Here is a 23,741-nt window from a genome sequence, read left to right on the forward strand (position 1 = left end):
GGGAGGGGAGAGAGCTCTTGTGCTCATGTTCTGCTCCCTAGTTTCCCACAGGCATCTGGTTCTCCACTTTGAGGGCAGGAAGCTGGACTAGATGGGCCACTGGGCTGATCCAGCAGGCTTTTCTTGGGTTCAGAAATCACACTTCTCCAAATTAGAGCCAGTGTGGTGTAGTGGTTAAGAGCGGTAGATTCATAATCTGGGGAACCGGGTTCGTGTCTCCGCTCCTCCACATGCAGCTGCTGGGTGACCTTGGGCTAGTCACACTTCTCTGAAGTCTCTTAGCCCCACTCACCTCACAGAGTGTTTGTTGTGGGGGAGGAAGGGAAAAGGAGATTGTTAGCCGCTTTGAGACTCCTGAAGGGGAGTGAAAGGTGGGATATCAAATCCAAACTCCTCTTCTTCTTATGCAGCCAAGCTGCATACACTACGACATGGGAAGAAATGCATATATTAGTAAAAACAGCATGCCGAAAGGTATTGTATTAGGGGAAGCTGCTTTGCAAAATGTGTACATTAGGTAAAATTACATACGGTAAGAAAATTTCACACAAAAATTATGAGGTTTTTTCAACAACAAAAAAGAATCAAAAACTGATGCGGAAATGTGGAGCTCCAAACACAAGACTGAAAAATGAGGAATTGGGGAAAACTGAAATAGATTTGTCCATCCCTAACAGTGCTGTTACTTTATTGCTCAGCTATCCCATAAGGAACATGACTGGAGGCCCCACCCCATGACATGGCTCACTCTTGGGCTATATCATTGTGCGCTGGCCTATAGCCTGGATGGTATCATTACATTTCTTGACAGGCCAACTAGCTTGAAAATATGATGTAAGCTTTGTTATTTGTTACTGTTGCCTCAACAAATAAATAAATGTGCTTATGTATTCATTTAAAATGATTTAAAGCTTGAAAAATGGAGGACTGTCCTTCTCTTTTTTTTAAAAAAAAAAGGAAGAATAATATTTTGCCTTCTAAACGACACATTTTTATTTTGCCTTTGCCACCATCCACCGACTGCCGAATACATTTCATGGTGCTCGCCTTCATCTGGGAGTTTAATTGCTTGAGATTGTTACTCGTAGGCTGTTAATTTATTAAAACCAGATCCCTTGTATTACTCCGGAGCCCAGAAGAATCATTGCATTCCATTAAGGGCAGCCGCGCGTGCCGGCTTTGCTTTGTCTCCGGCCACCTCTGTAATTGCACCCCTCTGCTAAGCTGGAAAAAGCTCCCCAGATGCCAGGCCAGGCAACTGGCTTCTCATCAGGGCGGATTATGCTGAGAAACGTACGGACTCAGATTCGTCGCAGGAGGAGAGGAGGGAGCTGGGAAGGCAGCGTGCAGCAGGGTTTTGTTTCAGGAAAAAGAGAGGGGGAAGTTGCCAAGTCTCATCTGCACAGAAGTAAGGATGGAAGAGAAGTTCCATTCAGCTTGCATTTATAGATGAGCTTCACCTAATTCACTGTTTCCAAAACAATACGCAAACTGAGATGTGGCCATCCTTTGACATCGTCAGGGAAGTTTTTAATGTGTGACATTTTAATGTATTTTTTCATCTTTGTTGGAAGCAACCCAGAGTGGCTGGGGAAACCCAGCCAGATGGGCGAGGTACAAATAATAAATTAGTAGTAGTAGTAGTAGTAGTAGTAGTAGTAGCTGCACTTGCCTGAATTTTGCAACGCACTTCGCCAGCCAAGTCGTGTGTACAGAAAATGCATATTGCAGGGTAAAGTGAAAATAACATACAGAAATTCATTGTGTTTGCAAAAACTGCTTTGCCAAAATGTGTGTATCAGCCAAAACTGCATTTCAAATGTTGGATCGGAAATAATGGGGGGGGGCCTCTACCCTGAAGTCCCCGGAACAAGGATAGAATTAAAATGCAATCACAGAATCAGAGAGTTGGGTGGAACCTTGGAAGTCATCTGGTCCAAAAATTAAATATAGCACCTCTCATCAAGCTCTCCTGTTGCTTCTCTCACTTTGCACCTCTTCCTCTAATAGATGCTTTCAACTCCTTCTGTGCTTTTTTTATGGAAACCTTCTCTGAGTGCTTGTTAATTTGTGACCTTTATCCAAATTAATTACAGTGAAGTAGTTCTCACAATCGCTAGCATGGATTAGAAGAGCTTCCAAGTGCTCCTTGGAAGAATGAAAAGCCTTTGTGCCATTCTTTAACCACTCCGATTGTGTGAACAGAAGGTGTTGATAGATAAGTAAGGCACTTGGTGAAACCTTGGGAATGTCTCCTTAATTTTTCTTTGCCACATTTAAAATGAGGTTCACACGAAGGATGGCTGCAAAAAACTTCTTAGTGTGCGTTGGCAGAAAGGTGGTGTAAGCAGGTAGCAAGGAAAGAAATGTTGCCTGCTGAAAATACAGGATTTATACAGACTTGGGGCTAGGTCTCTCATCTCTTCATTAACCAACCCCTAATGAATTGCCTCTATTGAAAACAATGGTGCTTTGAGTGGGTATCAGGTGTTACAAAAGTTTTAGCTGTGTCGTTAGACATTCACAGATGCAATTAATGCTCTAGTTGACAAGTGATGAGTAGGCATGTGAGAACTGGCCCTACACCTCATGGCAAAGTGGCCATGTGGTTGCTTCAGCCGAAGGAGAGCTGTACTGACTTGGAGAATTATGAGAAGATAAATGAATCAAAGATGCAGCTATACAGTGTGATAAGTGCGGGGCTGCGGCAAAAAATGACTACAGTGGTACCTCGGGTTAAGTACTTAATTCGTTCCATACTTAACCTGAAACTGTTCGTAACCTGAAGCACCACTTTAGCTAATGGGGCCTTCTGCTGCCTCCACGCCGCCGGAGCACAATTTCTGTTCTCATCCTGAAGCACTATTTCTGGGTTAGCGGAGTCTGTAACCTGAAGCGTATGCAACCTGAAGCGTATGTAACCTGAAGCATATGTAACCTGAAGCGTATGTAACCTGAGGTACCACTGTAGTCCCATGTGTGATTCCTTATTTCTTGATTTCATTTATTTCATGAAATTTACATACCGCTTGAATGTATAAGCTCAAGTACAACTTGCCATGTGCTCTGGCATCCTCACACTATGTGTTTCCAATCACCTCGTCCTCTCCTGAACATCAATAGCAGTGTCAGCTGCTACAGTTGATAAAGGAAGTTCACTATATGAGCTTCCTTTGTCAACTGTATCAAGCCAAGGGTAGCCTTACTGCATATAATGGAGAGGACATGCTCTGCATACAAAGGTTCCCATGTTCAATCCCTACCATTTCCAGGCAGGACTGGGAAAAACCAACACCATCGGAGAGACAATACTAAACCAGATGGACCAAAGGTCTGATGTGATATAAGAAAGGTTCTTGCATTTTGAAGATAGGACTGCCATTTTAAAAATGTCTGTCCATCTAAAGACTGTTTACTAAGAAGGCGCTTTCCAAAGTTTTCCATGTGAGTGGTTGACCGCATGCCCTTGGAATTCAAGCCATTATTTCCCAGGCTACCCATTTTTGGCAGGTTTTGAGTGACTTTGGGTGCCGTCTCTGGACACATGGCGATATGATCACCCAATGGCTTTGCCGTGTGCCAAACTCTGCATGGACCCACTATGCTCACATTCACAGTGCGCCAATTTGGACACACCTGTTGGACTCTAGAGTTTCTTTGTCTCCTAGAGAATCTGGTAAGCAAGAACCGAGTTCCACAGCAGCCAACTTCTCTCCAGCAGAGACTGCTTCTTTATAATATGTGATTTATTTTAGCCACAGGTTGGCCAAACCTCATCAAAGCTCCCTTTAAAGCCGTAAAACCAAGTAAAGAAAGGCTACAATGTAAGGTTCCCAGAAACCCATTTCATTTAGATTAAACTAGGCAGTTATTGTGTTTTAATACCAGAATTGATTATTATAAGTATGTTTATTGAGCTTTAGTAGCCTAGATTTGTATCTATTTCATAGTTGTTAATCTGCGATAAATATGTTTTTAATAATCTTGCACTATTTATTGAGCATAAAGCTGTCTACTGAAATGGAGAGTGAGATCGCTAAAAGATACTTATTGTATGTTACTCTGCCACAAATTCATTGCTGCATCCCTTTTTGCAGAGATTTACTTTTAACTAGGGGTAAAAGGGATGTAGCTCTTGGGCAATAAATATATTTTTAATAAGCTATTGATATTTAACCTGTTATCACCAGCTTAACAAACGCATGGCATTAAACGGCTATCGGCAAACCGCTCTTCGTAATTTCTTCTTCGGGATTTGATGAAAGTGGCGCTGGGAAACGGAAAATCTAGAAATAGGAGCAGTGTGGGCCTTATAGGACAAGTTGTACCTACACAGCTCCACTGATGCGTCTATGTCTTGCTATGCCACATTCCAGCTATTCTTCTCCCATATGCCCACCTACAGATCCGCCAATACATCTATGCCTTAATAGGCTGCACTTCTGCTATTCTGGTCCACATGCCCACCTACAGCTCTAGCAAGGCATCTCGTTCCTGGCATAGAGCACATTCTTCTATTTCAGTAAACCTTGTGATTGCCAATGCAATTTACTTTGGACTAGAGCTGATGGGCAATCCATTAAGTTTATCTCATTTTGGCTGAAGGTAAGAAAATTGAAATAATAAACAAAACTAACAAAGCACCTTCAAACACAAATTCCAGTCGCACTAACAGGAGCAGTGCTTTTTTCTGGGGGAACACAGGGGTACGCATGCCCCTAAACCAGGCACAGGCAAACTCGGCCCTCCAGACATTTTGGGACTACAACTCCCATCATCCCTAGCTAACAGGACCAGTGGTCAGGGGTGATGGGAACTGTAGTCTCAAAACATCTGAAGGGCCGAGTTTGCCTATGCCTGCCCTAAACATTTTGTGAATCTAACGGGAGAAGAAACTAAAAGATATATAAAAACATAGTTTTTTCTCTAGCACGGTAAATCATCAGTTCCGTTGCTACCCCCGATGGTGGCCTCATTTCCTGTCACAGTCTTTCCAAAGTCCAGACAGAAGCAAGCATTTAATGTGTGAAGTAGGAGTTGGAATCTAGCACAGTGACTGGTCAGTTTTGTTGTTACCACCTCCATTTCCTTTCCCAGTGTTTCCTGAGTCTCAGATGGAAGCGAGCATTTAATGTGTGAAGCAGTGTGGAATGTGGATGTGTGATAATATAAGGTAATGCATGTTCTTTGTACTTTTGTCCATTTACTGTATTTATTTTTCCTGATTTGAACTATAAAATGATGGCTTTCTTGAGTTAAAATAAGAGTACCCTTAAATATTTTTTTAGGAAAAAAGGCACTGAACAGGAGTGAGCCCTGCCCATGTTTAGAGCCCTTGAGGTGGAGTCAAGCAGCCGCCCTGAGCAGGAAGAATCTCATAGGGAACTTGTGAGACCTCACAGAGCTCTCACAACATCTGACAAGAGCTCCACAAGACATCGTGAGATGTCGTGGACTCTGCTGCTGTGACACTTTCCCATTTCACCTCAGGCGGTGAAACAGGATGGGCCACCCCTGCCCACATTGGCCTTTAAGGGGGGGCACTGTTTGTATTAGGGTGATACCTTGGTTAGGCCATCCGAAACGTCACAAAATACTTTGCAAACTCTCAAGTTCTCTCTACTTGGCTGGAACCTCTGCATGCAAAGCACTAAATCCCAAAGGGACCTTCCTTTGAAAAGAGTTAAGCTCACACAGGCCAAGATTTCACTGGAGTCAGAGCATGCTTAACTCTGCTGGATTGTGGCCAATGTCTTTTAACTGTCTAAGTACCAGAAAGAGAGGCGAGACACAGCTAAGGGCTTCTCTTGCCCCGCTGCTTTCCCCAGGGGAAAAACTGGTCTTTAGCACTCAATCGGAGCAAACAGCAATTTGGGTTTTCTCAGGATTTGGGTTTTGCACTAAAAAAGCACATGTCTAGCAAAAAAAAAACCCCTGCTCTGACTTATGCTTTCTAGGGAAAGAGCAAGCAGAAGTGTGGACAAGGCCTTACCCTCTCTTTACTTCACTTAATGGAGTGAATGAAGAAAGATTAAAACCACCTCTTTTGTTCTTTTCTCATGGTCCCATCTTGTTTGTTACACATCCATTTATTAGCCTTTCAAATCCTTCCTTTTGAGCTCCGGTCTGATTCCGCCATATGCCACACAACGAGGCAGCGATCCAAACATGGCAACTTTTAATTGAGCCATATCATCAGCTCCGGATCAAATGTAAAATTAACGATCCTGAATCATAATAATCATAAACTCACACATAACCCCGCGCGCCGGCAAATAACTATTTGCCGTGAGTCTAGAGTGTAAAGCTGATTTGCAAGAAGTGCACACGCTACCCAGGAATTCTAATTAACCAAATTAACACTATCACTTGAAATCATGTCTCGGCGGCAGGACACTTCTGAACGGCCTCGGGCTGGCAGCAAAGGAGCCAGATAAATAGCTGTTTCCATCTACAGGGCTTCAGAGGATTCTGCTTCTCAATGGGAACAAAGATAGCCACACACTGGATATGTTCTATTGAACTGATCCAGCAGGGGAGACTCATGCATGGAAGTATGTTTACACACTGGGTGCACATCTACATATGTACCGCAGTGCTCATTGGGACTCATTCAACTATTTGAATGCGGGTGATTTCTTGTGAAGAGGATGGGAATGCAGGTGACACGAGCTGGACCGGGGCCTGTGTGTAGACTGGGGCAGAGTGAGTGGGACACATTCCAAGGCAAACCAGTGGTTGTGAGAATGTGGCAAAAACTTGCCGTGACAAGACAAAACACGAAGAGCAGGAAAAGATCACTGATCCATGGCTTTTGCCCATAACTGGTTTCCACTATAACCAGCTAGTTCTCAGAAGCAATGACCAGTGCCAACAATCCACTGAAATGGAGTAACCAGCACCAAACTCCCACCACTCCCTTAAAGTCAGTACAGTGGTACCTCGGGTTAAGTACTTAATTCGTTCCGGAGGTCCGTTCTTAACCTGAAACTGTTCTTAACCTGAAGCACCACTTTAGCTAATGGGGCCTCCCGCTGCCGCCGCGCCACCGGAGCACGATTTCTGTTCTCATCCTGAAGCAAAGTTCTTAACCCAAGGTACTATTTCTGAGTTAGCGGAGTCTGTAACCTGAAGCGTCTGTAACGCAAGGTACCACTGTAGTAAAAAAAGGGAAGAATCAGGAGAGAGTCAGCCTTTCTCTCCCCACATACTGTCAATCAGCCCCAAATGACCAAAGGAGGACTATCAAAAACACTGTGGAAACTTTTGTTCTGACCCAAGTGCTTCACTTTGTACTTCTCTCAGCTTCATCCTCCTTTCTGATGCCCAGTCAGTTTGTTGGCAAATATCCTTTTGTGACTCTTTCACCATCTCGTTCTGAATAATTTCATGCCATCAGCAAACCTTGCAATTCAACCCAGACAGTTTTGGATAAATTAAAACCACTGGTCTAAATGCAAATCCTTGGAGGACCCCACTGTTTACTTCGCTCCACTGTGAAACAGTTGATTTATTTCACTTTATGCTTCCCTGATAAGATCATGCTTTGTTCTTGTAACTTCCCATCATCTCTTATCTCCCCCCTCCAACACCACCCTCATGTATAGGAATAGTCTTGTTTATATTCTGCCATCTTCTCAGATTCACCCTATCTGAGCATGAAGGAAACTGACATTAAAAAAAAAAAAATCCAGTTCTCCAACTATTATGAAATTACCACATTTTTTTTTTACAATTGAAAAAATATTTTCATACTTGTGCATCCATGTGGAAGTCCCCCCTCCCCAATCTAGTCTAACTGTGCACTTGCAAATGAAGGATGCACTTCTAAGATGGTATCACTGGAAAGAGTAACGATCAGCATGTTCATGTGTTCTAGAGGGTGCAGAAATCCGAATGCAAAGATGCAGTAGGAAATACAACCAATATCAGACCGCATGAAAGATGCATTAATACATTCACTGCAAATTTGGTCAAGTCTTGTTAGCAAAGCAGTAGAGATTGTGGTGAAATGACATCCTATTTATGTAAGGATCGTTGTCGGAAGAAACAGCAAAAAATATCTCAGCAGGAGCTAGGAAATAGTTGATTGTGTTGAAATGCTCTAGACCAGCCTTCCCCAATTTAGTGATGTTCTAGACTATAACTCCCAGCAGCCCCATCCAGCATGACCGAAGGCCATGGAGCTTAAGGCGAACCTTTCTGGAGGGCATCAGGTTGGGAAAAGCTGCTCTCGGCGAATGCATGTCAGGTAGAAAGTGTACTCTGTGTGTCTAGGAGATGCACAAATGGACAGATCTGGGTGAAAAATGAGTTGCTTCTGAAGACTTTCTGTCCAAAATACACTGGGCTACAGCATTCATCATAACTTCCTAGCACCTGTAGAGATCCTCGCCCTTTCTGTTTGTTGTAATCATTGCTATTGCCTTCCATTTTTATTTATTTTTTACTTCCCATGGTGATTGCCACCATGAGGAAAGGACCATTAAATTCAGCATCCTTTCAACAGCACCCCAGAGGTAGCTTCCTTTCTTCACCCAGAAAGAAGGACCATTTCCCCCCAATCTTCTCTCTTTCCCACCGTTGCTCCCAGATTAATTGCAATCAGCTTTCTGAATTGTGCATTTACAAAGGCAGCCTAATAGTGAGCACCTGCGGGAGCCCCTAGTTAATGCCCAGTGGGGGAGCCGCTCGCTGCAGAACCCGTGTTAATGCCCGGCAGAGTCATTATAATGAAGGGTGTTGTGGCAAGATAGCACCAGCGGAATCCGTTCCTAATGAGAGACTTCAAAGCAGTAATGAGCTTGCAAAGCAATCCTTTTCATTTACTGAACTGGCCCCATATGCTCGGCGTTTAGACAGGGGTCACACATCAGGCAGAGAGAATGTGTGTGCATGTGGGCGGATATAATATATTTGTCATTCTCTAAAAAGCACAGATTAATAATTGCCCTCACTGAAACGAGACCTTTTACCATGAAGTGAGCCAGGAAGAAGGGAGACATGCCAGCCAGGGTGCCGGTGGCTCCCACAGGTCAGATCCTGGACGCACTAAGAGCTGAAGTAAATGTTTCTAATTAACTCTTTTGATTCCCTAAAAAGCGACTTGGCGGTAACCAACTCTCTGGTCAGCAGGTTCTAGGCGCGATTAGACTATGGCTGGCCAAATTGCTCCGCCCTGAGAGCAAACATTTTGTGGCTGTCAGTTGAAGGGAGAATTCACACACATATGTGATTTCTAGCACCATCTTACCTGTCTGCATTCAGACAGGCCAACTCTCCAGCATCTGCCCTATGCCAGATGCTAAATTTACCTCCCCTCTGGCTCCAGTGGGAGAGGAGGTGTGTGTGTGTTTGGAAAGAGATGCAGTGAATCACAGGGACTTGGAAACAGGTCATCTGATTTGCGCAATTCACCCCTGCCTCAAACACCCTGTGGTGAGGAATGCTGACTTGTCAAAAAGAGAGGTGGGAAGCTGCAGGTATCCTATTAATAATTTGCTTGCTAAGTTGGGTCACTATTGGCAAAACATTTTGCAAGCCTCGGTGTTAGTCAATCAATGCATTTTTTTAAAGCGTCCCATAGTTGCGGAATAAAAAATACTTGCATTAGTATCCAAACAGCTTCATTGCTCTTTATGACTGAGATCCAAAGGCCACCTTTCAAGACATCCACACCCCTTGGTGGCCATACCAGCACATTTCTCTTCTTTCTAGCTTTCTAGTCATAGCTTGCCATACCGCATCCAATGCTTCATCTGACATTCTCATAAATTTTGGTGGTGGCCTGTTTGTCAGCACCCCAGAAGTCTGCAAAGTCTCATGCTGTTTTGCTTTTCTGTCTCTTTTGTTCTCCTTTATCTCCTTTATCTTTATATTTTTCAGGGTCCATTGACTTTTCTAGATGTTGCCTATGGATCACTGAATAGCTCTGGATTTTCAAAATTATTATCTTGTTAAAGCACAACAACAGAGGATTTTTTAAAAAGTGAAAAGCTTTGTTTATTGTTTTTTTTAAAAAACCACACACAATAACATTGACCCAAAGCTCTTCAGAACTCCATAGGCAGCATTCTAGAAACCCTCATACAGTGGTACCTCGGGTTAAGTACTTAATTCGTTCCGGAGGTCTGTTCTTAACCTGAAGCACCACTTTAGCTAATGGGGCCTCCTGCTGCCGCTGCGCTGCCGGAGTACGATTTCTGTTCTCATCCTGAAGCAAAGTTCTTAACCCGAGGTACTATTTCTGGGTTAGCGGAGTCTGTAACCTGAAGTGTATGTAACCCGAGGTACCACTGTATTATAAGGCCTATCAGAGAACACAAACAAGCCCCACAAAAGCTCTGAAGGTTGTTTTTTTTTTTAATGCAGTGCAAGAGAATCCACCCTACTAAAAATGTTTAATTTAATTTATTGTTTTCTTTAAGATATGAAAAAGCAAGGTACTCTTGCTTCTGCTCCTCTCTCCCCGTGGTGTGGGTGCGTGTTTTTAAAACTACACTTGCATATTTTGTATCCAGGGTGGTCTATAAATATTTTTAAAATAAAGAATGGATTTTGGAGGAAACTGAATTCTTTTTACTTCCTGCACATAAAGTTCCTGGGCCTATCGGTTTGCAATTTGGCAAGCTTAATCCGCTTGGGAGGTGGAGCTCCTGTGCCTGTAAATTTAATCCACTTCAACCAAAAGGGGGGAAATGTTAGAGCCATTGTTAGATTCCATTACTGTGCATGGGGAACACACAAATTATGTGTACAGAGCAGGTCAGATCCTGAATTACAGATCAAAGCACAGAATGGAATTTTTAAAGCACCTAGATGCAACATGAGTCTTCGGGCGGAGGGAGGCCCCCATGTGCCTATTAAATGGTCCTGTCCTGGCTCCCACCCTCAAACACAGCACTCAGTTTAGATATCCCTAAAGACTTTATTCCACAAGACATTACACGGCTTAAACACAGATCAGGTCTACACAGTTTGTAAGTTCAAAAGCTCTGAGACGTACGCCTGGGCCCAAGCTACAGTGTTGTCTCGAAACTTGAGACACGCCTTGGGCTCGTCTTCTGAAGAGCAGGGCAGGCACAGTCATTCGCATGGTTCTCGCCACAAGCAATGGGACTGGCCAAGCAAGCGAAGACCCCTGTGAGTCAGCTACATCTGCTCATGCTGGTGCCAGGGCCTGGATTGACTCAGCCAGCTCACTGACCAACTCAGGCCCAGGCAATCACCTCAGTCACCTGAGAAACCTTGTTGACAGGAGGCAGGGTGGGGGCTGGAAATGGTGCCGCTGCCTCCTCCTCTGGGACATCCTCACTAATGGGGCAGAGCTAGGCTGTCTCCCGATGCAATACTTGGCCCCTCAGTGATCTCATCCCAATCCTCCTGCCCCTCTGGCCAATTATGTGCCCAGGAGACTTAATGCATGCTCAGAAGCAGAGAAGAGGAGAGCAAGGGAGCTTCATGCATCTACCTGGCAAAGTTCCCTGTGGCCTGTCCATAGCTGTCTTTTTTAAAAAAAAATAATATTTATTAGAGCTGTCAACGTTTCCCTTTTTTTAAGGGAAATTCCCTTATTCCGAATAGGATTCCTCACAAGAAAAAGGAAAAGTTGACAGCTATGGGCCTGACAGCCAGTCCCCAGTAGGCACTAAGCTCAAATACCAGCCTTTTCCACCAGCACGGGTCTTTGGGTCAGGATTACCCCATTCTCACAAAGCACCATAGAGAGGGGCTTTAGGGGAGCCCAGAGAGGGCATTTAAGGCAACACTGACCTCTTCCTCTTCCTTTAAGGAATGGAATGTGCCGCTCGAGGAAGTTAGCCACAGAGAGGAGAGCAAATCCACTACTATGCACGTGTCCTTCACAGCCACTAAGGGGAGCCAGACTATACTGGCAACATAGGAAGCTGCCATATACCAATTCAAACCATCTAGCTCAGTATTCTCAACACTGAAAGGTAGCAGCTCTTGAGGTTTTCAGGCAGGCGGTATTCTCATTCCTACCTGGAGATGCTGAGGATTGAACCTGGGACCTTATGCATTCAAAACAGATGCTCTCCCGCTCCTCAGATATTTACCTTACTCTCTCTGGATGATATCCAGACTCCTGTGTAAGGGCTGGTCTTGACCCTGCGAGGGAAGGGGAAGATTCTTCTGCAGAGAAAGGAGAGTTAAAAATCAAGGGTGTTTGGTTTCCTGCTAAATGTTTTGCTGGACAGAGACCCTTGACTGACTAGCAGCCGTCGTCTTCTTCCATTTGAGATCTAAGCCTCTCCCCCCCACCACCCAAAAGACTCTGTAACATGCTGTAACATACTACCAGTAAAGAGTATTTGTACCCAGCTGATGCTCTTCTCTTGAGCTGCAGCCTGAGTCAGCCAAAGGAACCCATCAAACAAGGTCCTCTCGAGGTAGTCCTCTCCCCTCCTCGTACCCACATGGCTCAGTTAATGATCCCAAAGACTTTCGCACGCCATTAATAGAAAAGAGTCCAATCAAAGTTACCAGGATATCTGTGTGGGATGCCGTCAACAAAATGCAGTATCTGTCATAGGATCGCAAATCATCAGCGACTGTAGCTGTACAGCCCTCCTAAAAAATTACTGTCACAAAATGAAGCAACTGAGCATGAAGTGAGCATAAAGGCTTCCCTTTTTCCCCCTTTACACTTTTCAGAGCTTTCCTTAAATTCTTGTGTTGCCGTTTCAGAAGGGCTACACAAAGAGCAGTCAATTTAAATAGCACAAGCAGAGCAGGGGGGCAATTTTCTTCCTGTTTTCTCTCGTACACGTACAGTCTTTTTTCAGCAACATCAGTAACAGATCACAGCGGGGCGTTGCACATAATCTGCATCCGTCTTAGGCAACGCATGGCACTAGGAAGATGTGTCAGTTTTAATGGTATGCAGCACGCAAGGATTTGATGAGGCCAGCCTCCTGTCCAACAATGCTGATTGTGCCTGCCGTTTTTTGCCACCAGCAGCGCAGCCTAGCTGCCCTCTGCATCACAGCCCCTGTGTCAAGATCACAGCCACGCTGCTGCAAGGTTGCATCATCGCATGCACATCTAGGTCTTTGGCATATACACTAGTCATACACGTTCTTCCTACTCTTATTCTGGGAGGTACATGAAATCCTAGGCGGTGGTGGCTTCCCAGCCGCAGTGCTGTGATCATTGCAATGGGGCAAGAGAACAGCAAGCTCAAAGTAACTCTGGGACAGTGTTACTGCCATCAGAAATACCACACTGCCTCTCTGCCCCTCCCCAACACACCACACAAATCAAAGGGGACATTTCTTCCAAAAGTATAGAATATTCCAGCCTTCTGTCTATATTCAGGGATGGCAGCCACAGCACTGAATGCATATGTGAACAGAGGCAACCTGGAAAGCAAACCACTACAGCAATAGCTTGGGTTTGGGATGGGTTTTTGGAAGACACCTGTGCGTGAATTTGTTTCATGTGTGTAGATCAGTGCATGCTGACCAATGCAAAGTCTTCGCAGTAAGGCGAGGTGGTACCTCGGGTTACATACGCTTCAGGTTACAGACGCTTCAGGTTACAGACTCTGCTAACCCAGAAATAGTGCTTCAGGTTAAGAACTTTGCTTCAGGATAAGAACAGAAATCGTGCTCCGGCGGCATGGAGGCAGCAGGAGGCCCCATTAGCTAAAGTGGTGCTTCAGGTTAAGAACGGTTTCAGGTTAAGAACAGACCTCCGGAACGAATTAAGTACTTAACCCGAGGTACCACTGTATTCCGAGGGCATGAGTGTCACAACGACTGGTAGATTCTTATCTGTTGCAGCCTTCATCTGCCTTCACAGCCATTGTAACATACCGCTTGTTATCTTCCGCCTGTTCTGCTGTTGAGGACTTTTTTATCATTCTTTGTCTAGCTCCTCCCCTTTGACCTTACTGCCTTGGGTGACCCTGCTGGGAGTACGAGACTCCCAACGGCTTCACTCACAAGGGTCATAGGAATGTGCAAGCTCACTCACCACAACAAGGTGGTGATCCAGCGAGTGAGATCATCTACTCTATTCCGAACCTAAAAATGGAAAGTGTAATGCTGGTGGTCAACAGAAGAGGTTTAAAGACTCTCTCAAGGCAAATCTTTAAAAATGTAGTATAAACACTGACAAGCGGGGAACACTGGCCTGCGAGTGCTCCAATTGGAGAACAGCCTTTACCAAAGGTGTCATATACTTTGAAGACACTTGAACTCTTGGACTTTGAAGACGTTTGAACTCAGGATGAAAGGTGGACACAAGCTAAGAGGAAGGCACATTTGGCAAACCCTCATCATGATCAGCTCCCGTCTGGAAACCTATGAACCCATTGTGGAAGGACGTGTGGATCCAGAACTGGCCTCCACAGTCAGTTACGGACACACTGTTAAGACCATGTTCATGGAAGACAATCTTACTTGGCTACTAGTGGTCACCAAAGAAGAAGAAGAGGAACAGCATTAGCACCAGAAACAACTGTTTCCGTTTGGGGGAGGGAGTTAAAAAGCAGGCTCCACCCTAGCTCCAAGGGCAAACATAAACCAGCACGCACATACCATTCCCAACATTGAAACTCTGCAGAAATTCATGCAAGCACAAACCTATCAACCCAACACTCACTAGTCTCCTATATCTCCGCGTGTCACTTCACAGTTTTCTCTCTCCTAAATACGAAACCACAGCACACACGTTCATGACGCCAGTTGCCAGCAGGGTGCAATCCTCTCAGGCCAATGAGCAAAGCAGCAGCTGTTTGTCAGCGGCACCAACCCACTTTGCACCACCAGCTTCTTCTGCCTGAGTGGACGTCCAAAACAGTGGCAGCATCAGCACAGATTTTCAGCCCAGCTCAGCATACCTTGGCCCAGCGCTCCAAGACCAGAGGACAACAAGAATATACAGCGGCCATCCTGCAGTGAACCTAAGAGCCTTAAAAAGAAAAGAAAAAGATGCTACTCCTACTTTGTTTGGTGATTTAGACCCTCCTCCAATTCATACATCAAATACACAGAATAAAGTGGTTACAGAGCACCCCATATTAAATTTTGGGAAATGCTCAGGAACAAAAGACATGTTTGAACAAAAAAATGCATGATGTCACCGAAACAAGGTGAAAAGAAATCCCAGCAAATTACAGGCTTGGAAAGTAAGCGCTCATGTAAAGTGGTTTTGAGAGTTTTTCCTCTTTAATGTCTAGAAATTTTTCATTTCCATACATCACATTGAAAAACAAGCCTCCCTAGATTTTGATGTGGCAGTCCATTGCTTTTTCACAAAGCCTTCATAGAATTGTAGAGCTGGAAGTGACCACAAGGGGCATCTAGTCCAACTCCTTGCAATGAAGGAATCCTTTGCCCAACATGGGAACTAAATACCTAAGGGATTGGAAAAGCAGTTTGTGGTTAAAATTTCGCAAGGAAAGACTTCCTGAAAAGATGAGGGTGCTGATCTTTTGCTAAGGCATCAGAGTTCTCACTTTTATTCTGGCTATAGCTTTTGGATTAATAATAATAGTTTTTAAAAGGTGAAACCTTGAAATGGGGAAAGAAGCTGTTTGTACCAAAGAAAACAATGTATTCTTTTGTATGTTGATTTCCTCCAAAAAGACAAAGCAGCACAGTTATTAGAGCCGAGCAAATTATTTTGAACAAATTATTTAGTTGTCCATATTTTTCTGTTCATAAGTTATCTGCCACCTGTTTGCAATTTTCTCAAAGCTGTTGGGATCCTCTGTAATCCGCCAAAAAATGTCTGCAAAAAGAAAGGCTTTGATCTGTAGATTGTTATTCACATAGTTCCTTGTAAGTGTTTGAAATAGAATCACAAAGTAGGAAAGGGGCCCAGGGGTTGACTAATCCAATATTCTGCTTTCAGGCAAGAAAATTTTAAGAGCACTCCTGGCAGACATGCAAGAGACAACCAACTTTTCCCTTAGGCCAGTTCTCATAAACCCTGCCTAGTAGCAACCTGCCGGTCAGAGCGGTCCTTATTAAAGCTAACAGTGCAGCAACACAATTGCTTGGAACCTTCAGCACTCAGGATCTCTACTTCACACCTATTTCAGACACAGAGCGTCATGTGTGAATTGGCCACCTTTCTGCTTGCAATGCCATTGAGCTGAGCAAGTCAACACACCTACAGGGTTTACTTGCAAAGGTTGCCCTGTGTTACAAAATACTTACCTGTGTTCTTACAAAGTGATTTCTTTTGACTTGGCCAGCTCAGCTCTTAGCCAATGCATAACATTTGTTGTTTAACGTTGTTTAAGAAACCTCAGCAAAGCCCTTTCAAAATTGCTGAACAGAAGAGGTGGGGAATCTACATTCACAATCAGTTGTTTGGACTTCACTCCCAGTTGTTTGGAATAGGCTGCATGTTACACTCCATTGAATGTCCATTGGGGTCTCTTCAGACCTGCTGCTGAATACACAAGGCTTGGGGCATGGACATCCCTCACACCCTCTAATACACAGGCATCTAGCCTAGACAATTCTGTGGATCTAAACAGAGTTGTAATGGTGCCTTCTTCCACCCTCACAGCATCGTTCAGCCTGGACACTGAGGTCCAGCGCCGAGGGCCTTCTGGTGGTTCCATCACTGAGAGAAAGGAGGTTACAGGGAACCAGGCAGAGGGCCTTCTCAGTGGTGGCGCCCGCCCGGTGGAACGTCCTCCCATCAGATGTCAAGGAAACAAACAGCTATCTGACTTTTAGAAGACATCTGAAGGCAGCCCTGTTTAGGGAAGCTTTTAATGTTTGATGTTTTATCGTGTTTTTAATATTCTGTTGGGAACCGTCCAGAGTGGCTGGGAAAACCCAGCCAGATGCGTGGGGTATAAATAATAAATGATTATTATGATTATGATTATTACAGTGGTACCTCGGTTCTCGAACATAATCCATTCTGTTTGACTTCCAAAACGTTCAAAAACTGAGGTGCAAAGAGCTAGCCACAAGTTCAATTGGAAAAATTGGAAAACATGCAGCAGAAGCCGTTTGACTTCTGAGGCGCATTTGAAAATGGAAGCAATTACTTCTGGGTTTTCAGTGTTTGAAAACCGAAACATTCAGCTTCCGGTATGCTCAAAAACCAAGGTACCACTGTATAAGATAGTCTTTATCCTGCTAGAGAGATTCAAGCCCATACCAGAAATTTAGGTTTGCAGAATTAATGTCGATTAAAGCGCACATGAAGTCCTCACCAACCTGGTGCCTCGTAGATCTGTTAGACCTCAACTTGCGACAGCCCCAAGAGAAAGAGGGAAGAAGAGACAGGAGGGGGTTACATGGAAGGCCTGTAGCCAAGAGGCAGCACATCTGATCTGATGCAGAAGGTCCCATGTTCAATCCCTGGCATCTCCAGGTGGGGCTGGAAAGGACTGTTGCCTGAAACCCTGGAGAGCCGCTGCCAGTCAATGTCGACTGCAATGGGCTTGATGGAGCAATGCTCTGACTTGGTATGAGGCAACTTGCTATCTGCCTGAAGCTTGACAACACTGATGATTAAGACGGTGCTACTGGAAAACAGTTCCATGCATTTAGCCACTGCTTTTGCAATTAACCTTCATGCTAGGTTCAAAGGCTGATAAGAAACAGCACAGTGGAAAACCCGCATTTCATCCCAGCTGCTTCCTCCACAGTGCGCACTAGTGTTTGGCAGAAAGAGAGAGACCGAGATAGTGTGAGTTATGCAGGTGTCATAATAAACCCAGGATGTCAAGGTATGTGTTGCATGAGTTCCTAATGTGACATGTGTTCTTTAGCCCAGAGCCTGGCTCCAGGCTAAGAACTAAATTTTGATATTCTCTGAGGCTAAAACTTCTTCAAACCCCATTCCGGGTTAATTAGGGAAGGGAAATTTTGGATGCATCTCGCTGTGAAACAGGAGTAGCTCTGGGAATGCTATGAAACAAAGAGACCAAAACAGATGGGGCTGCTGCGGGTATATTTAAGGAGCTCTTGCGGCTAACTTTAGAAAAGTGGAGAACTTTACGGGGGAAATGAAACGGTGTTTCTCAAAAGCAGAAAGACCCCCGAAGAAGCCACGTTGACTCAGCCACTCGCAAAACAGTTCCTGTCTCATATATTCAAATTGTTTTATATTTAGAATTTTCCTACTCATCTTTAATTCTGTCTCTCTCTCTTCCCTTTTGTGCAAGCACGTCGGACGGGCTGTGCTGTCAAATTATAATTACATTAGAGGAAATTTAGAATTCGCTGCGTTAAAAAGGCCTTTGTGCTCGACAAGACAATGGGTATAGGGAATGATGGGATGCCGTCTCGTTTCAAGCCGTGCACATTTTCCACTCTTTCTTAGCATGCACCTGTGGCTGTCATTGCATACACCTGTGCTCAAGTGATTGGGAGCCGTGAGCCTGGATGCAGACACACCTGCATTAGATCACTTCCCCAGGTTTGCGCAGTCACCACAAGCCTGTTTGAATAACTCCACCAGTTTTAGCAGAACGCACACAAAGGACCATGACTTCATTTATGCAAATGACCTATTAAGAAAAAACACCCTGGCAAAATGCAAGCGCGTTCATGGGGTTCTCCTGCCTTGGAGCTGAACTGAAAACACACGGTCAGTTTGGATAAGAGGGACTTTTGAAGAAGACAAGCTCCAATGAGGTGTCCACTTCTGTACACATATTGGACTCACAGCCTTGGCTTCACACTGAAACACTAGAAGTTGACTTATTCCAGGTCAGACCATCTCACCCACCTGGACCAGAATTCCCAGCATTGACCTGCAGCCCTCCAGGTCTTAGGCATAGAGCATGGTTGGAGAAACTTTCTCTCCAAGTCACACTTTCCCTTGCAGGTGGGGTAACCTGTCAGGTGCTGCATGTCAGTGGTGGGCAGGGCCAGAGCAAAAGTAGGTGGAGTATCCATGTCTCTTTCTCTTTCTGACACTCCATTCTTTCTCTCCCTCCCTCTCTTCCTAGTGGGCTGTTGGGGAGCAGGATGGGCAGATTGCTCCTGCCAGAGGCCTGAAAGTTTTTTTGTTTTTGTTTTTTTTGTGTGTGTGTGTGTTTTGTAGGAGGCTTTGAAATCAATCCAAGGGCTGCAGGTTGCCCACTCTGGCACAGATACTTTTAACTGGAGAAACCAAAGGTTTTTTTTGGGGGGGGGGTTGTCTACTGTGTTGTTCCACTGACACAAACAACTTTTGTGCAGTGGGAGATGCCGTATTATAATTTAAAAATCGCATCAGCTGCACCATACACTAAAATGTCTCGTGCTGAAATTGTACACTACCACAGAATTCAAAATGTCACTGTGAGGTCATCTGGAACCACTAAGAGAATATGCCTATTGTGCCAAGATGCTTCCTAAATTAACAAGGCACGCCCAGGTGTTTCAGGTGATTTGAATCCTTTCTTGACAATTGCCTTTAATGATAATTGGTTAATAGTTTCCATATTTTGATTAGGAGAATATCAAAAGTAAGCTTTCAATGGACAGATGGGGTTGGGTCAGAGGGCACTTCCACCTCTATACGGGAAAGAAATTTGATTCAGTTTGCATTTAAAGGCAAGCCTACCTAATGCCTACTTTCAAAACTATACAGTGGTACCCCTGGTTGCGAACAGGATCCGTTCCGGAGGCCCGTTCGCAACATGAAAAGAATGCAACCCGCAGCAGTGTGTCTGCGCATATGTGGGTTGTGATTCGCCACTTCTGCGCATGTGCGTGACATTGTTTTGCGCTTCTGCGCATGCATGAGTGGCAAAACCCGGAAGTAACCTATTCCAGTACTTCCGGGTCACCGCGGGACGTAACCTGAAAGAACGTAACATGAAGCAGACATAACATGACGTATGACTGTATGTGGACTTCAACACAGTCACCTCTGGAAATTCACTTTTCTCCTGAATTTTGCAATGCTTCTCCAGCCAAGTAATGTGTAGGGGGCAGGGAATGCATGTGCTAACGTAAAATACATAAAATGCATATAGAAGCAAAAATAACTCACAAATATGCATTATATTTGGGGAAATTGCTTTGCAAACAAATGTATAAGGAGAAAATTGTACTAAAACGCTGGCATGACTTTAAAGTTCACAAACTGATGTGGAAATGTGGAAAAGCGAAATCAAGATTGGAAAAATGAGAGACTGAGAAAAGCTGGCTGAAATTGGCTGATACATCCATCCCTGCTTCTGTCTTCCCTTGCCCGGTAAATGCATCAAGGAGATCCTACCTGAGGGTAAAGGAAACAGGTGCCCAAATGGAACAAAGCTCAGAGGAAGCAGCACAGTCATGGGAGCCACATGGGCAGGTCTGTCGGTCTGCCTGCCCAGTAGCTAATGCTGGAGAAGGGGAAACTATCCAGCTTTCAATATGATTTGCACCTGAAATAGTTTGGGGGCAGACATACTGCTTCATTTCCAGTGGATGCATGTCCTGTAATGTCCTGCATGAACATTTCATATAAAAAAATCTTCTGGTGGGTTGTTGTTGTTGTTTGTGTGGGGAGGGATGTGTCCTGCTTTTCTTGTGCTATGGTTTTGTTGTGCCCACCCACTCCAAGACAGCACTGGGGGAAGCACCAGAGAAGAACTAATAAAGCAGGATAAATCCACCACTAACACTTTATTATAGTGTCAAGGACATGGTGCAGAATACACCTGCAATAAAAAACCAGCCAGGGAGGGGAGTTTAAGTGTGTTACCTGCATTTCTAATCTATTATTTCCCATCCCAAACCTCTACTGAAAAGGGTAAATAAATAAAACATTGAACAGGACCATAGAAAATCATCACCAGGAAGGCCATGCTGTACCCAGGACACTGAAGAGATAAAAATGAGTCAATTTCCTGCCAGCGCGCCAATGTGCCGTCCTCCACAGCAACATCTCGCAACCTGGAGGGAAAAGGCTTGGCTGGAAAGAAGCCACAAGACAGCATGTCAGCGCTGCTGGTCTACAGCTATGTAGTGGCCCAAGGCCAGAATTTCTGAGGGCTAATGAGCTGCCTGACTCTGAAGAGACACTGACAGTCATTTTAAGGAAGCAAGGAGTGCGAGCAAATGACGGTGATGAAGAGCCTGCTGTTCGTTAGGTTCCTGCAGGCAAGAGGAGTTGAGAGGGAGGAAGCAGCTTGAAGCACTGCGTTCCCACGGAGATGTTTTCTGCCCTACCATGGTCCGCAGGAACAGGCAGCTGGATGTCAGCAACATGTGGGGGAAGACTTTTATCTGCAAAGCAAACGAGGCAGGCAGTCCAAAATACAGGCCGCAGCAGCCAGAGAAAAATATTTGTGTTTACCACATTCTCCAGAAAAACCTCTGGCAATTATTTCAAAATAATCAGACTCCGGAGTCACTCTAGCGGCTGGAGGATGGTCTTGGGGAACCTGCAGAAGGAAAAAGGCATAGAAAGTATTTAAAAATAAAGCCCTCACAAATGGAACAGAAGCAGATTGAGGTACAGTCATACCTTGGGTTGCGAACGTGATCTGTGCAGAAGGCGCGTTCGCAACCCGCAGCACCGCATCTGCGCACATGTGTGACACAATTCGGGACTTCTGCACATGCATGTGACATCATTTTGCACTTCTGTGCATGCGCCGAAACCTGGAAGTAACACATTCCAGTACTTCTGGGTTCGGCACAGTCCGCAACCCAAAAATGTACAACCCGCAGCATTCGTAACCCGAGGTATGGCTGTAGTTGCTTCAGCTGGCAGATTTTGGCTGCTTTCATATATTATAGGTAGGTAGTCATGTTGGTCTGCCATAGTTGAAACAAAATAAAAAAAATCCTTCTAGTAGCACCTTAGAGACCAACTAAATTTGCTATTGGTATGAGCTTTCGTGTGCATGCACACTTCTTCAGATGCACTGAAACAGAAGTCACCAGACCCTTATAAATAGTGAGAGGGTGGGGAGGGGTATTACTCAGAAGGGTGGTGGGAATGGGCGATTGGCTGATAGGTGTGGTAAACCTGTTGGCAACTGTTAACGACTGCAATTGGTCTTAAAGGGGGGGGGAATTATTTTGTTTCATTTATTATGTCGATGTGTTTTTACGTTTGTTTTTCTGCTGGTTTAACATTTGTTTTGGTTTGGTGTTGTTGCTTTTCTAACAAATGATCCTACTGTTTTATTCTTTTTGTACACCCCTTTGAGGTTTCCTACTATCAAGCGGTATATAAACTTCATGAAATAAATAAATAATATTATATCTTCAAAATGAAGATAAATAACTGATTTTGCATGCACATCCTTACATGCCATCTTGCAAAAGGGAAGGCTCTTAAGTGATGCAAACCAATTTTATTGGTGTGCTAATCAGACAGGGGGGTGGGCTGGGCAAAATAAAGCTAAGGACTGCGTGTTTTGCCACAGCAAATGCTACGTAAGGATTTGAGTGTCCTACCAGTTTCACCATTAAGACCGAATGCTAACTGAGAAGCAATCAAAGAAGTAGATGACTTTGGTCATTTAAGTCATTGGTTCATGTTCCACCTGGATCATGGGAAGAGACTGAGAGTTCGGTCTGCCTGGGTGTGGGGATTGAGTCAAGGGAAATCTCCTTTTTTCAAAGCTGGCTGGAAGAAGCTGAACGGATGGATGCTGCTGCTGTCAGCTTCAGAATGTTCATGCTGTGAATTTGGTACTGTCTGCTTTCTGTTAGCTTCTGTAGACACACACTCGCAATTCCTTTTCAGTTCTACGTCTTGCAGATAAACAGACTATTGCAATGCGCTCTAAGTCTCTCTCCTTGCCAAAGAAACTGACCCTGTAAAGCTGCCCTGGAATCTCCTCCCGCCCCCCAGCACTTGGGGAAGTGGGGAAAGTGACGCACTATTACGCTAAAACATCCTTCAGTTTTTCAACTCGTGAATAAGAAGAGAGGAGAAACAAATCTAAGTTTCAGTCCACTGCATTGGCTGTTTGTGGGCAGGAAACACACCGAATGTGCAATTGAATATCCTCTTCCAAGAAGAAAGAAACATGAAATCGCAGGCTTGGGCTAAAAAGGAAAAGCTGAAGATGGGAGATTTTTAAGAATGCTCTACATGCTCATGGGTGGGTAGGTATGCACGCACGTGCACACACACACACAGCAGCACCAAAGTGTGTTTGTCCTGCAGGGCAACCAGCAAGGCTATGGCGATAAGACAGCAACAGGGGTAGAGCACACATATTGCTCTTGCAATAAAATTTTACAGCAATTACCATTTTATAGAAAATATGTTTACTTTTTCTTCTCCATATGGGTTCCCAGCTGGATTTCTGCACTACCTTGAAAAAGAACAATTTGCTAGGAACATCAACCGTGATCAGGTACAATATTCAGCTAATTAAATGCAACTGTCTCAGGAAGAGAGGGCAGCAGGGGAACCGTCTCTCACGCTGGAGGGCATCCCGCTTTTCTGTGGAGTGGCTTTTTGTCGCATATTTATCTCTCTCTTTTTTCCCCTTCTTTTTTTTCTGCTGTTGCATCACTGGTTTGAAGCGATATAACGTGCCTGATTGTGATTGGGTCCGCGCGCGTTAAGAACACGAAGAACTGAAATGGGAACAAAAATTCCCAACTCGAGCAAGAGTACAGGAACTAACAGGAAGAAGGTGTTCTGTGCATCGCAGTATGTCTGCTGGCTGTGCCTAAACACGATATATGCATAGGCCAATGACACCAATGAGCTGTCTCTGAGTCGGACTGTGACCTCTACACAAAATGTCCCCCAAGCTACTCCAGCTTTAGATTCCCACAATATTTTTG

The 23,741-nt window shown here is 44.5% G+C and overlaps 1 long non-coding RNA gene across 1 annotated transcript in view; it reads right to left on the reverse strand.

Moving 5' to 3' along the window:
• The window catches only part of LOC310757574, a 33,584-nt gene extending 13,265 nt beyond the window's left edge, over window positions 1-20,319 (reverse strand). Inside the window, exons 1-2 of the long non-coding RNA XR_014545325.1 lie at window positions 20,215-20,319; window positions 17,155-17,229 (exon numbers count right to left, since the gene is read on the reverse strand). This is a non-coding gene — a long non-coding RNA (uncharacterized lncRNA). The remainder of the gene's footprint in view (window positions 1-17,154; window positions 17,230-20,214) is intronic.
• Between the last annotated feature and the right edge of the window lie 3,422 nt (window positions 20,320-23,741).

This window comes from Podarcis filfolensis (genome assembly GCF_964270895.1).
Source record: "Podarcis filfolensis genome assembly, chromosome: 2".
Taxonomy (NCBI): domain Eukaryota; kingdom Metazoa; phylum Chordata; class Lepidosauria; order Squamata; family Lacertidae; genus Podarcis; species Podarcis filfolensis.